The following is an 11,782-nucleotide window of genomic DNA, read 5'->3' on the forward strand; positions in this document are numbered from 1 at the left end:
TTCAGATCTTCCCCTCAGATCTAAAGTGAGTGCACTTGCAGTGCACTTGTAGTGTAAAGTAGATTTGCCTTTCGTAAATCAACCCCATTGTGCAAATTCACAGAAGGAGACAGAATCCACCAGGCTGAAAGGCAGAAGTTGGAGAGTCAACAGCTTTGACAAGCTTGCATTTAGATGCTGGGCATGTGGGTGGTAGGGACTGTATTTTTTTCCCACTGCAGTAAATGGGGCAGAGAAATTTGCCAGCTACAATCTACAGCTGGTGGTGTGCTGCGTGCAGATGTGCTGCTAGGACCTGGGACACCCTGTGCTATACCATCACTCCTGTCTGTGAAGGCTGCTGAGAGATAATGACTCGGTATAGCAGGGACAGACTGAAGTAGGTAAGGAGGAGGAGGGACAGACTTGTGCCCCTTTTGTGTGGCTTTTAGGTGCTCTTGCCAACGGGCGAGTGGTTGGACATTAAATGCCTTGTTAGGCATGTGGTACCCAAATAGTTGGTGTTTATGCCATGTTTAATGTGCCTGAGACACAGTTTGCAGATAGCAACAATGCGATCTGCTGTAGATGTGCTGAAAAGGGCCCAGACGGCTGAGCTTTGGGGAGTGGGTGATAACAGCTGCAGAATGCGATGGAATAGGGTGGCCCGCTCTCTACTCTTTCTTGATGTCTCCTTGGAGATGTGCTGCCTCACCTTCAGTTTCCTCCTCTGCTCTATCTGGCACCTAAGTCTCATCAGTGACTTCAGCATCATCATCATCAACATCATCTCTATCTCCTTCATCTTCTTCATGACCACTGGAGATAACTTGGCAATACGCTGCGGCTTGGGGAACATGAATGCCAATTTGTCTACCCGTGTTCCTCCCTCTCTCTAGGCTCATGTTCCTGTCATCCTCAACATCAGAACCAACATCTAAATCCAGTAATGGCTGGGCATCATCAAGGGATAAGTGGCTGATGCTGTGGTCAAATAACTCAGCTGACTCCTCAATGGCTGATATTGGGGCTATGGCAGGAATAGATGTGGAAAAGGAGGCAGTTTTGTCCACTCTGGCAACTGCAGGGGACTGCACACTTGTCTCTGCTTGCATGACAGAAAATGAGGAGGATGAGCAAGGTTTAGTAAGCCAGTCCACCACCTCCTCTGCATGCTGTGGCTGGATAGCATGGGCAAACTCACTAAACAGAGGAAATTATGCCCTGCCTGAGGAGTGACCGCCACGTCCACCTTTGCCTTACATTTGTTGCTAGTCCCCTTACAGAGCCAAGGGAACGTCTGCCTCTCCTTGTTGTTCTCCCAGACTTTATTGGGATGGAGGGGTCGGTGTTATAAGCAAAAGTTGAAATCTATATGTAGATGCACTTTAATCAATGTAAAGAAGCGTTTGGTGCACTTTAATTTGAGTACTCAAGCTACATAGACACACTCCATGGATACACTAGAATATACTGCAATATAATGCGCCGAAACATACAGTGATGCACAGAACTATGTGGTGTTAAACTGGCAGTAACGCATGCAAAACGATATGGCGTTAAACTGGCAGTAATGCACACAAAATGATATGGCATTAAACTAGCAGTAACGCGCGCAAAGCTATATGGCGTTTAACTGACAGTAACGCAGGCAAAACTATATGGAGTTAAACTAGCAGTAACGCGCACAGAACTATATGGTGTTAAACTGGCAATAGCACACACAGAACTATATGGCATTAAACTGGCAATAACGCACACAGAACTATATGGCGCTAAACTGGCAGTAGCACACACAGAACTATATGGCATTAAACTGGCAATAACGCACACAGAACTATATGGCGCTAAACTGGCAGTAATGCACACAAAACAATATGGCATTAAACTGGCAGTAACACACAAAAAAATGGCGTTAAACTGGCAGTAACGCACAAAACTATTTGGCGTTGACCTGGCATTAACGCACAAAACTATTTGGCGTTGACCTGGCATTAACGCACAAAACTATATGGCGTTGAACTGGCATTAACGCACAAAACGATATGGCATTAAGCTGGCAGTAACACACACAAAACGATATGGTGTTAAAATGGCAGTAACTCACACAGAGCTAAATGGCGTTAAACTGGTAGTAACGCAGTCAAATAGACGTGTTCAACTACACTGACGCTATCTGAACTGTTCCTATCCTAGCTTTACACTAATGTCAAGATTACTGACATGGTCTCAGTACACTACACTGAAACTATATGAGCTGTCCCTACTCCACACTAATGTATGTATGAATGACACAATCTCACTACACTACAGTGAATCTATCTGGGTAGTCCCTACTCTAGCTGCACACTATGCATGGGCGTCCGCAGCAGGGGGCAAGGGGGGTCAAGTGCCCCCCCCTGGAATCCCCAAGGTGTTGCATGCCGTCATGCTGCATTTTTTTTTTTACTGAGTCCGCTGGCGGCTGCATCCTCGCTCTCTCCTCTGGATCACACAACACTGGCTGGCTCTGTGTTCAGCGGCCGCTCTGTAACACAGTCCCGCCCCCCCAGACCTGCTCGCGTGATAGTAGAGAGAATCAATTTTCCGCCTATCACACAAGCCGGTCTGGGGGGGCGGGACTGTGTTACAGAGCGGCCGCCGAACACAGAGCCAGCGTTGTGTGGCTCTGTGTTCGGTGGCCACTCTGTAAGGAGGAGGAGATGCCCATCTGTGCCACAGTCCCTGGATAGGAGGATCGAGGGGGGATGGGGGCTGCAGTGCTCTCATCCACCACCACACTCTCCTGCCCCCCGTGCTCTCCTCCACCACCACACTCTCCTGCCCCCCAGTGCTCTCCTCCACCACCACCACACTCTCCTGGCCCTCCCAGTGCTCTCCTCCACAACCACACTCTCCTGACCCCCCCAGTGCTCTCCTCCACCACCACACTCTCCTGCCCCCCCCAGTGCTCTCCTCCACCATCACACTCTCCTGCCCCCCCAGTGCTCTCCTCCACCACCACACTCTCCTGCCCCCCCCCAGTGCCCTCCTCCACCACCACACTCTCCGCCCCCCCCCCAGTGCTCTCCTCCACCACCACACTCTCCGGCCCCCCCCAGTGCTCTACTCCATCACCACACTCTCTTGCCCCCCCCAGTGCCCTCCTCCACCACCACACTCTCCGGCCCCCCCAGTGTTTTCCTCCACCACCACACTCTCCGGCCCCCCCAGTGCTCTCCTCCACCACCACACTCTCCTGCCCCCCCCCCAGTGCTCTCCTCAACCACCACACTCTCCTGCCCCCCAGTGCTCTCCCCCACCAGCACACTGTCCTGCCCCCCCAGTGCTCTCCTCCACCACCACACTCTCCTGCCCCCCCAGTGCTCTCCTCCACCATCACACTCTCCTGCCACCCCCCCCAGTGCTCTCCTCCACCACCACACTCTCCTGCCCCCCTCCCAGTGCTCTCCTCCACCACCACACTCTCCTGTACCCCCAGTGCTCTCCTCCACCACCACACTCTCCTGCCTCCCTCCCAGTGCTCTCCTCCACCACCACATTCTCTTGCCCCCTCCCCAGTGCTCTCCTCCACCACCACACTCTCCTGCCCCCCCAGTGCTCTCCTCCACCACCACACTCTCCTGCCCCCCTCCACCACCACACTCTCCTACCACGCCCAGTGTTCTCCTCCCCTACCACACTCTCCTGCCACTCCCCCAGTGCTCTCCTCCACAACCACACTCTCCTGCCCCCCCAGTGCTCTCCTCCACAACCACACTCTCCTGCCCCCCAGTGCTCTCCCCCACCACCACACTCTCCTGCCCCCCCCCCCAGTGCTCTCCTCCACCACCACACTCTCCTGCCCCCCCAGTGCTCTCCTCCACCACCACACTCTCCTGCCCCCCCCAGTGCTCTCTCATCCCCTGTTCTTGCCGCCCCCTTGCTCTCCAGCTCTCCCCATACTTCTCTAGCCACCATCCCAGTGCTCTCCACCCCCCCGTTCACCCCCCAGTGCTCCCCCCTGCCCCCCCAGTGCTTTCCCCCCCTGTTCTCCCCCCAGTGCTCTCCACTCCCCCCAGTGCTCTCCTCCCTGTTCTCGCCTCCCCGTGCTCTCCACTCCCCCCAGTGCTCTCCCCCTTGTCCCCCCCAGTGCTCTCCTCCACCACACTCTCCTGCCCCCCGACAGTTTTCTCCTCCCCTGTTCTTGCTGCCCCCTGCTCTCCAGCTTTCCCCATCCTTCTCTAGCCACCATCCCAGTGCTGCCCCCCCAGTGCTCTCCCTCCTGTTCCCCCAGTGCTCTCCACTCCACCCAGTGCTCCGCCCCCTGTCCCCCCCCACAGTCCTAGCCGCTCCCCCCAGTCCTCTCCCATCCACGCTCTCCCCCGTGTTCTCCCCCCTGTTCTTCCCCCCCAGTGCTCTCCACTCCCTCCAGTGCTCTCCCCCTGCTCTCCCCCAAAGTGCCCTGCTCTCCCCCCTGTTCTTTCTCTCCCCCAGTGCTCTCCCCCTGTTCTTTCCCCCCCAGTGCTCTCCCCCCTGTTCTTTCTCCCCCCCCCCCCCCAGGGCTCTTCAGCTCTCCCCATCACTCTCCAGCCCCCACCCCAGTGCTCTCCAGCCCCCTATTCTCCCCACCCCTGTTCTTTCTGCCCCCCTGGTGCTCTCCAGCCCCCCCCCAGTGCTCTCTACCCTCCGTGCTCTCCACCCCAGTTCTTTTTGGCTCCCCCCAGCACTCTCCACTCCCCACCCCTGTACTCTCCACTCTCCCTGCATTTTGCCCCCACCCATGTGCTCTCCACCCCCCATAGTGCTCTCCAGTCCCCCGTGCTTTCCACTCCTGTTCTTTCTGGCCCCCACTGGTGCTCTCAAGCTCCCCCCCATTGCTCTCCACTCCCCCTGTTTTTCTGCCCCCCCAGCGCTCTTCACCACCCTCTTAGCCCCCCCCAGTGCTCTCTGCTCCCCACCCCTGTGATCTCCACTCCCCCTCGCTCTTTGCCCCCACCCATGTGTTCTCCAACCCCACTAGTACTCTTTGCTCCCCCTTCTCTCCTACTCCCACCCAGTGCTCTCCACTTCCCCAGGACCAGAGGGCAGGCTGACTGGGGCCGGAAAATGAGAACCACTCCAACTCACAGCAGACAGATCCTCTGGAAGGAGCACCGACCCCATCCAAAACGAGAACAGACCCTGCCTGCTGCTGGCCATCATGGATATCCTGCTGGCATGCAAGGTACCGTACCAAGCATCAACAACACACCTTCCCACAGACAGGGCCTGCAGACTGGGACACGGGGCACAGGAGGGGCTGCAATGATGGGCACAGTGAGACTGCATTCACGGCATAGTAAAGCTGCATTTGATGGACACGGTGAGGCTGCATTTGATGGACACGGGTGAGTCTGCATTTGATGGACACGGTGAGGCTGCATTTGATGGACACAGTGAGGCTGCATTTGGTGGGCACAGTGAGGCTGCATTTGGTGGGCACAGTGAGTTTGCATTGGTGGGCACAGTGAGGTTGCATTGGTGGGCACAGTGAGGCTGCATTTGATGGGCACTGATGAGGCTGCATTGAGCTCTTGCATCAAGTCTGCAGTCTCTGACCATCTCCTGTAGCATGTCTGCAGTCTCTGAGGGAGTCTGGAGAGGAGTCAAGAGTGGGAGCACCGCCAGGATGGGGGTCATGGGAGAAGTCAGACTTGTGTGGATTGAGACTATAGGATAAAACCAGAGCCACTAAGCTGGAGCCGACTGACTGAGCCCCACACAGTGCACCTAAGAGGAGGTCAGTGAAAGCACCGCCAGGCCAGTCGGGGGTCACTGATGTAAGGGGGGAGTGAATACGATAATGTAAGGGGCACTGATATAAAGGGTTTCCTCCTTATATTAGTAACCACCCCCCTTACCTTAGAGTATTCTTTCTGCAGTTTCTGGGGTCCCCCTTGATGATTGATCACTTACCACTATTAACTGGAATTTGTATATATGTGTGTGTGTATATATATATATATATATGCCCTATGTGATTTCATATCTATATCTAATACTCTCTTCATTAAATGTGCTTTAAAATGTATGGTTTTCCCTTTCATGAACAAGAAAATAATGACGTTATGCTGTTGGGCTGGTATAATAATGCTGTGAGGCTGGTATGAAATTTTTTCCAGGGCTGGTTTTTGAAAGCATGGGCGTCCGCAAGGTTACTCAGGTGGCTGCGTACCATGCCCATATAGCCTAGAGAATGTACATCTTTCTACATTGCAATACATCTGTTGTTGCCATATTTTTATCTTGATGAAAACAGCCTGTACAGTGACAGTATGAGATCAAAATATGGCCACAACAGATGTATTGCAATGTAAAAAGATGTACATTCTCTAGGCTATATGGGCATGGAACACAGCCGCCAGAGTAACTTCCAATACAAAGTGAAGATGAATTATCTGTTATATAACACATATGTATTACCAGTGGAAAGATTTTCATGAGATTGTTGAAAAGGGGCGGAGCATGAGAGGCCTTAAAATGATGCCCCCCCCCTGGAAAAAGTTCTGCGGACGCCCATGACACTATGCAAAGCTGAATGATGGTCCTCCTCACAACACTCACACTATCCCTAGACTGACATTAAACTAATATTCTACTAACTTCTTCTAACTAATAGTACTGAACAGAGCCCAGTTCTATCTCTCTCCCCATGCCGAAATCATGCTGAAAATGGCTTCTTCATTGTTACCGGTTTGCACTGGATCTAAAGCCTCGAGAACCAAATATGCTGTTCAAATTTCTAGTGCATTCGAGGCTATGGCTTTGGCTGGGAATCTCCACCTACCCTGAACAGACTGTCCTTCGCAGTGTGCCCCCAGCTGACCTCGCTTGCATCTGTTGTAACAATGGTCCAGTCTAATGAACATTATGCCGCATACACACGATCGGAATTCTCGTCAGAAAAAGCTTTCCCGTTGGAATTCCAGCGGAATTCCGCTCAAACTGTCTTGCCTACACACAGTCACACCAAATTCCGACTGCCAAGAACGCAGTGACGTACAACACATACGACAGGACTAGAAAAAAGGAAGTTCAATACCTAGTAGCCAATAGCTTCCATCTCGTAGTTGAATCTGAACATGCATGAGTTTTTGCACGTTGGAATTGTATACACACGATCAGAATTTCTGATAGAAAGTTTTTCCATCAGGAAAATTGAGAACATGCTATCAAATTTTTTCTGGCAGGAATTCAGCCAGCTAAATTCCGATGGAGCATACACACGGTCATATTTTCCGATGAAAAGCTCTTATCGGTCTTTTGCTGGCTGAAATTCTGATCGTGTGTACTCAGCATAAGGGGCGTGCGTTCTTCAGGGTCTCCACCACTGCAGGGTCCTTCTCATGCTGAAAGATACTGTTATCAGTTATGTTAGGAACTGTTTACTCCACTGTGCAAGGAACCCTTGCTGGAACTGCCGCATGTGCCAATGTGCCCATAGGGGCATGGGAAGGCACAAAGAAATCGTGCTCAACAGACACTGGGATGCTGACAGGTGGGTGGATGTTGCCGCTCTCAGGACCCTGTTCCTGACTGTCAATGCCTTTGCTGGCGGGATTGAGACAGAGACATTGGTTGTATCAAAGAGTGCTCCAAGGTATTACCAATTGCTGGGTTGAGGCAAGCTTGCTCTTCTTGATGTTGAACCAACCAAACTTCTGTAAGGTGCCGATAAGGATCTCCCTGTGTGTCAGGAGTTCTTTCCCATCCCTGGCTAATAGAAGGTCATCGTCTAGATAATGACAGACCCGGAGACCCTGCACTTTGAGTGGGGCTAATAAAGCAATGAGGACCTTTGTAAATGTTATGGGGGACGTGTATAGGCCCAAGGACAGGCTGGTAAATTGCAAGTGTGTGCACCCAATGGCAAACCTGAGATACCTCTGAAAAGAGTGTAGGATTGAGACATGCAGATCCAAGGAAAGCATCCAGTCGCTTGGTTGTACTGCCTGGATGATTGTGTCCAATGAGATGGAGGAGGGGCGCTGTGAAACTGCCAGAAATGGCCCCGGATGACTGTTGACTTCACCCAAAGGTCTGTGCAACTCTCCACCCAGACATCCGCAAAATTTGCCAGCCTGGATCCTACTGCAAATATCTGGGGCTGCAAACCGTCAAAAGGGTTTGATGGGCTCCTGCGGGGCTTTCACAGCTTTTTACCCGTGTGCCCTGAGGAAGGTTGATTGGGTACCCTTCCATCTGCCACCTGACACTCTGGTTTGTCTGTTAGATCTCGGCTACCTGAACCTGGAAGAATGAGATTGGTTAGGAAAATATCTTGCTTGCCTCTGTTTCCTGTCTGGTGGAAGTCTTGAGATGCCTGTTTCCATTTTATTGCCGAATACGGCCTTGCCGTCAAAAGGGATCTTGCACCAATTCTGTTTTGATGATGCTTCGGCAGCCCAATAAGGCCCTTTTAGCTGTGACGAAATGTAGTATAGCCCTGGCTGAACCCTTGATTGTGTCTATAACCGCTTCACCGATGAAATCTAGTGACACCTTGAGTTCTTCTAGAGGCTGAAAAATATCTGCTCTTGGAACCCCCTCTTTTATGGCTGATTCAACACACCGAGGTGAGGGCTACAGCTGGACGACAGGCTGCCCCAGCCGCTTGATAGATTCTCTTCAAATTTAGATCTATCCTCCTGTCCATTGCATCTTTAACCACTTAAGGGCAATGCCTCCTTTTGAGATTTGGTGTTTACAAGTTTAAAACAGTTTTTTTGCTGGAAAATTACTTAGAAAAAAATATATATAACCCTTTTATGACTAAGCCTATTTTTGGAATTTGGTGTTTACAAGTTAAAATCCATATTTTTTGCTAGAAAATTACTTGGAACCCACAAACATTATATATATTTTTTTAGCAGAGACTCTAGAGAATAAAACGGCGATTGTTGCAATATTTTATGTCACACGGTATTTGCGCAGCAGTGTTTTAAACGCAACTTTTTGGGAAAAGGGACACTTTCATGAATAAAATAAAAAAAAACAGTAAAATTAGCCCAATTTTTTTGCGTAATGTGAAAGATAATGTTATGCCGAGTAAATAGATACCAAACATGTCACACTTTATAATTGCGCGCACTTGTAGATTGACGACAAAGTACGGTACCTAAAAATCTCAATAGGCAACGCTTAAATTTTTTTTTACGGTTACCAGGTTAGCGTTACAGAGGAGGTCTAGTGCTAGAATTATTGCTCTCGCTCTGACGATCACGGCGATACCTCACATGTGTGATTTGAACACCGTTTACATACGCGGGCGCGACTTCCGTATGCGTTTTCTTTGCTTCGCGAGCTCGCGGGGATGGCGGGCGCTTTAAAAATTTTTTTTTTATTCATTTATTTTATTTATTTTAAAATGACTAAATTGTTTTAAAAAAAAATGATCACTTTTATTGCTGTCACAAGGAATGTAAACATCCCTTGTGACAGTAATAGGCGGTGACAGGTACTCTTTATGGAGGGATCGGAGGTCTAAAAGACCCCCCCACCCCTCCTTTATACTTCAATGTATTCAGATCGCCGAAAACGGCGATTCTGAATACCGGATATTTTTTTAAAACAGGCGCCATTGGCAGCCGAGTAAACGGGAAGTGACGTCATGACGTCGCTTCCGTGTTTACGATGAGGAGACTGGAACGAAGCCGATTACGGCTTCGTTCCAGTTCCTCCCCAGCAGCCAGAGGCGTCAGATCACAAAAAAGGTGCTCCCGATCGAGCGGGAGCACCGGTAACAGCGGCGGGAGCGTCCCCTCCCGCTCCTCCGGCATAACAGCCGAGCGGCTTTTAGCCGCATCGGTTGTTATGCCTGGATAGCCAATCGCCTGCTGCAAAAAACGGTACTGGGATGATGCCTGCAGGTGCGGGCATCATCCCGGTATAACCCCCGGAAGCCGAGTACGCATATCTGCGTACGCTCGGCGGGAAAGGGATAATGTTTGGGGGGATCTAACACCCTAGAGAATAAAATGACGGTCGTTGCAATACTTTCTGTCACACCACAGTGGTCTTACAAGCGCACTTTTTTTGGAAACAATACACTTTTTTGAACAAAAAAAATAAAAAAACAGTAAAGTTAGCCCAATTCTTTTTTATATTGTGAAAGATGAAGTTACGCCAACTAAATTGATACCCAACATCTCACGCTTCAAAATTGAGCCCACTTGTGGAATGGTGACAACATTTTACACTTAAAAATCTCCATAGGTGATGTTTAAAAAATTCTACAGGTTGCATGTTTTGAGCTACAGAGTAGGGCTAGATATATTGCTTTCGCTCTAACCATCGCGGTGATACCACACATGTGTGGTTTGAACACCATTTACATATGCGGGTGCTACTCGTGTATGCGTTCACATCTGCACGTGTATGCGTTCACATCTGCACGTGAGCTCGGCGGGACGGGGTACGTTAAAAATTATTTATTTTTTTCTTATTTATTGTACATTTTATTCTTTATTTTTACACTGTTCTTTTTAAAAAAAAAACTTTTGTTCTTATTAATAGGAATGTAAAAATCCCTTGTAATAGAAAAAAAGAAGACAGGACCTCTTAAATATGACATCTGGGGTCATAAAGACCTCAGATCTCATATTTACACTAAAATGCAAAAAAATAAAAAAATAAAAATGTTGTTTGAAAAAAAAAAAAATTAAGAGCTATGAGTTGAAGTAATGTTCTCACGTCGCTTCCACCCACCAATGGTATGCTGAAGAAGAGGATACCAGGGTTATGGCAGCTAGCTGCTGCCATAACTACGATATTCCACTTCAAACAGCTGACGTATAACAACGGCAGATGGTCAGCAAGTGGTTAAAGGAGGTTGAATCCTCCATTGGGACGCTAGCATTCTTGGTCAGCCTGACGACTGCTGCATCCGCTACCAAAGGGGAGTCAAGAGAGTCTACATCTGCCTCCTGCAAAGGATATAGCTTATGCAGCCTGTTACATAGTTAGTTAGTTAGTTAGTCAGGTTGAAAAAAGACACAAGTCCATCCAGTTCAACCAAAAAAAAAAAAAAATATATATATATATATATATATATATATATATAATAAATATACCAGCCCATATACCCAATTCTATACCCACAGTTGATCCAGAGGAAGGCAAAAAACCCCAGCAGAGCATGATCCAATTTGCTAAAGCAGGGGAAAAAATTCCTTCCTGATCATCGGATTTTCCCCGGGATCAACTTTACTTATAAATTTTAGTACCCAGTTATATTACGTACACTTAAGAAATAATCCAGGCCTTTCTTAAAGCAATCCACTGAGCTGGCCATAACCACCTCTGCAGGGAGTCTATTCCACATTTTCACAGCTCTTAGGCCGCGTACACACGGGCGGACTGTTCGCCCAACTTTGTCTGCTGAACAGAGTTTGGGCGGACAGTCCGCTCGTGTGTGGGCTTTCAGCGGACAGTTTCAGCGGACAGTTGGACGGACAAGGTTTTTCGGAATTTCCGAAAAACTGTCCGCTGAAACCTTGTTTCAGCGAACAGTCCGCTCGTGTGTAGGCTTGTTCGTCAAACAAAGTTGCGCGCATGCTCAGAAAGGATTTACACGCCGAAAGCTATAATGCAGTGTATAGGACGTCGGATTTTTCGTCCCGTCGTACGTGCCGTTCACGTCATCGCGCACGGTTTCAGAAAACTGTTCGTCCGTCGTGTGTGGCCATGTCCGTCCATGCTAAGTTTGAGCGGACTGTTTGCCGAAACTGTTTGACGGACAAAGTTGGGCGAACAGTCCGCGCGTGTGTACGCGGCCTTACTG

Source organism: Lithobates pipiens, unplaced genomic scaffold, assembly GCF_037356315.1.
Source record: "Lithobates pipiens isolate NorthernLeopardFrog02 unplaced genomic scaffold, aLitPip1_a1.2 Scaffold_18, whole genome shotgun sequence".
Lineage (NCBI taxonomy): Eukaryota > Metazoa > Chordata > Amphibia > Anura > Ranidae > Lithobates > Lithobates pipiens.